Below are 4,237 nucleotides of genomic sequence, written 5' to 3' on the forward strand. Positions count from 1 at the left end.
CTCTATACTCGGAGGCAACCCCTTGCTAAGTGCATACTCAAGTCAGAATATCTTCTGGCCTGAACCTGAAGGATGTTACATAACAAACTATTTTGCTTGGAAATTAATAAGGGAAAGCACTGGATGGATTTTGCTAAGCAACACAGTGATCTCCAAATGTCAAGGAAGTAGAAAATAAAAAGATAAATATGTTTCCAGAACTTAGCCAGCTTCATGTGGGTCACCACAGCCTTGTGTGAGACAAGATAAAAAATAATTAAAAACTCTAAAGGCTTAAGTGTCTCACGTTACACGTTCTTACAATCTGTCTTGGAACTCCAAAAAGGTTTTTTGAATACCATTATCACTAGTCAGTTAAAAATATTAGCTTCACACAGATTATCAGTAAAATATTAAAAATATTTCTTGAATGTCTTAACACTGTTCACTATTTTCAAGGAGCAATTTGATGGAAATAAAGTTTGTCCTAGTAACTTTTTAGAGACAGGAATCCCTTTTGAGTCATAGACCACTTAAGGATCTTTTGAAAGCTATGACTTATCTCCTTAGAAAATGCATCTTTAGACCCCAGCAAAAAAATAAAAGTACTGCTGTAAAAAAAAAAGAAAGAAAGAAAAGAAGGAAAGAAAGAAAGAAAGAAAGAAAGAAAGAAGGAAAGAAAAAGAAAGAAAGAAAGAAAGAAAGAAAGAAAGAAAGAAAGAAAGAAAGAAAGAAAGAAAGAAAGAAAGAAAGAAAAGAAAGAAAGAAAGCAAGCAAATAAAATGTATCTTTGAACATATACTTTACATTCAGAATTTGGGGTTTTATGGGCATTCCAGAGCCCTTCCATGGATCCTCTAGGCCTGAGTTACGGGCTTCATTTGTCTCTAGTGTAATGAGAAGAAACTAAGTATGGAATCAAATATGCCCCTAACTTGCCATCTGATCTTGTTTCTTGGTTTGTTTGAGACAGGATCTTGCTCTGTTGCCCAGGCTGGAGTGCAATGGCATGATCTTGCTCACTACAACCTCCACTCCCCCAGGTCAAGTGATCTTCCCACTTCAGCCTCCCAAGTAGCTGGGACTATAGGTGAGTGCCACCATGCCCGCCTAATTTTTGTATTTTTTGTAGAGACGGGATTTTGCCTTGTTGTCCAGGCTGGTCTCGAACTCCTGGACTCAAGCAATCCACCTGCCTTGGCCTCCCAAAGTGCTACGATTACAGGTGTGATCCACTGTACCTGGCTGCCACCTGATCTTGATAAAGTCATTTGGTATCTTTAGGACACAGTTCGTCATCTGTGAAATAAGAAATATAGCTAGATAATCTTCCAGATATAACTGCCTTTGCTCTTTGGAGCTAATAAGCTGGCTGAGAAGATAAAATGGTCACAAAAATATTCAAGGCAATTTTTTCTCCTGATATTTATTATAAAAATTTTCAAACAGCAAAATGGAAAGATTTTATAGTGACCACCCATATATCCATCACTTAAATTCTGCCATTAAGCTTTATTATATATTTATTCATGTAGCCATTTCTCTATCCTGAAGTACAGTGCTCGGTGCGATCTCGGCTCATTGCAACCTCCGCCTCTCAGGCTCGAGCAATCCTCCCACCTCAGCCTCCCGAATAGTTAGGACTACAGGTGCACACCACCACACCAAGCTAATTATTTTTTTTTGTGGAGACAGAGTTTCACCAGGTTCTCCAGGTTGGTCTCAAACTCCTGAGCTCAAGCAATCTGCCTGCCTAGGTCTCCGAAAGTGCTGGGATTACAGGTGTGAGTCACTGCACCTGGCCCAATTCATCCTTTTATGAATATATTTTGCCTTTCTGCGCTACCCACAGAAGGATCCATACTGTGTTGTTCTGGATTCCCTTTGTAACTTAAAGGAAAACGTTCACAATGTCCAGAGCCCTTGATGTCCTGCCAATGAAGAAGGAGGACGTCCTCAAGTTCCTTTCAGCAGGAACCCGCTTTGGTGGCACCAACCTTGACTTCCAAATGGAACAGTACATCTATAAAATGAAAAGTGATGGTATCTACATCCTAAATCAGAAGAAGACCTGGGAGAGGTTTCTGCTGGCAGCTCGTGCCATTGTTGCCATTGAAAACCCTGCTGATGTCAGTGTCATATCCTCCAGAAAAACTGGCCAGAAAGCCATGCTGATATTTGCTGCTGTCACTGGAGCCAGTCTTGTTGCTGGCTGCTTCACTCCTAGAACATTCACTAACCAGATCCAGGCGGCCTTCCAGGAGCCACGACTTCTGGTGGTTTCTGATCCCAGGGCTGATCACTAGCCCCTCACAAAGGCATTTTATGTTAACCTACTTACCATTGCTTTGTGTCACACAGATTCTCCTCTGTGCTATGTGGACATTGTCATCCCATGCAACAACAAGGGAGCTCACTCAGGGGGTTTGACGTGGTGGATGCTGGCCTGGAAAGTCCTGCGCATGCCTCGCACCATTTCCCACAAACATCCGTGGAATGTCATGCCTCATCTCTACTTCTACAGAGATCCTGAAGAGATGGAAAAAGACCAGGCTGCTGCTGAAAAGGCTATGACCAAGGAGGAATTTCAGGGTGAACAGATGTGCCAGCTCCTGAGTTCTCCGCTACTCAGCCTGAGGGTGCAGACTGGTCTGAATGCATGCAGGTGCCCTATTCAGCAGTTCCCTACTGAAGCCTGGAGTGCTCAGCCTGCCACGGGAGACTGGTGTGCAGCTCCCACTGCTCCGGACACTGAATGGGTAGGAGCAACCACTGAACAGCCTCAAGCTCTTAAGCTGTTCTTTGCACAGGCACTTAAGCAACATGGAAATAATGTTGATGGAAAATAAACATCAGTTTCTAAATAAAAGGTAAAAATAAATAAATATATTTCAAAGTAAATCACAGATTCCCTATATTCCCCCTAAATATTTCAGCATACATATCAAGTTCAGTATTTGTTTATAGTTTTCTTCTTTTGATGTAAAATTTACTTATGAAGGAATGCACAAATCTTAAGTTTATATTTGTTGAGTTTTGGCAAATAATATCATTCTTTATAACTCAGGGGTCCCCAGCCCTTGGGCCACAGACTGGTACCAGGCCACACAGCTGGAGGTGAGCTGGCACTACTGCCTGAGCTCTGCCTCCTGTCAAATCTGCAGCAGCATTAGATTCTCATAGGAGCTGGAACCCTATTTTGAACTGCATGTGCAAGGAATCTAGGTTATGGTGCTTCTTATTAGAATCTAACTAATGCCTGATGATCTGAGGTGGAACAGCTTCATCCCAAAACCACCACGCCCATCCTCCCTACCTTCCTTCCCCCTCCCCAGCTCTCCCTGCTGGAAAAATTGTCTCCCCACCCACCCCCATGCCCTGTTCCTGGAAAAATTGTCTCTCAAGAAACCGGTCCCTAATGCCAAAAGGGTTGGAAACCACTGTCATAACTGAATCCTTGCTACACTCTGACACCCGTGTCCTTTCTCCTTTTATCACACTCACCTGGAGAAACTAAAACCTTGCTTAAATCCCACTCTCCTGATAAAAATTGATCTGTGCCATTGAATAAGACAAGACAAAAATGGCTATGTTGACTATTTCAAATTTAAGATTACTAACTTCTAGTGGGCCTTTAATGCTTCCCAGAAATTATCCTATATTTGCTTAGCTCCATCTTTAAACCAGCGTTTTTCAAATTATCCACAGTGAGAGAGACCAGCTTCTTATAATTTTAAATCTATCTTGGTATAATACTTCGGTAAATTACAACGAAAATGGGCTGCAAGAAAAATGAAATAAAGAAAGACATAAAAATAGGAGTCTCTAATTTCTATTATTACACTTAACAGTCATAAAATTACTCTGTCCAGTTGCTACAGAATCCTCTAAATGCATATTCTTAATTTCTGAAGTCATCTTTTCATGGACAGATAACAAATAATTTGCAAAACAAACAAACAAACAAACAAACCAAAAAACACAGGTCTGCAGAATACCTCTTGAGTTCTACTGCTTTAGTGACTAGAATATTTTGTACCTTCTCTCTTCTCAAACTTCCGTCACTTTCTTAGCCTTCATCACTGTCAGCTGATGATTTTGCTTCACCAAGACACTTGGAGGAATTACAAGAGACCTTTCATAAGCTCTCCCTGGCATTTCTACTTATCTACCAGTATCTGTGCCCACATGCACTACCTTTTCTTACATTACTTATGGACAAACTACCATGCTCCTAGCAAAGGCCAATCCCTTTGCC

At 41.3% G+C, this 4,237-nt stretch overlaps 1 pseudogene; it reads left to right on the forward strand.

The window, feature by feature from the left end:
• Positions 1-1,889: 1,889 nt before the first annotated feature.
• Positions 1,890-2,828, forward strand: LOC105483356 (small ribosomal subunit protein uS2-like; annotated as a pseudogene).
• Positions 2,829-4,237: the final 1,409 nt, after the last annotated feature.

Source organism: Macaca nemestrina, chromosome 11 (genome assembly GCF_043159975.1).
Source record: "Macaca nemestrina isolate mMacNem1 chromosome 11, mMacNem.hap1, whole genome shotgun sequence".
Taxonomy (NCBI): Eukaryota; Metazoa; Chordata; class Mammalia; order Primates; family Cercopithecidae; genus Macaca; species Macaca nemestrina.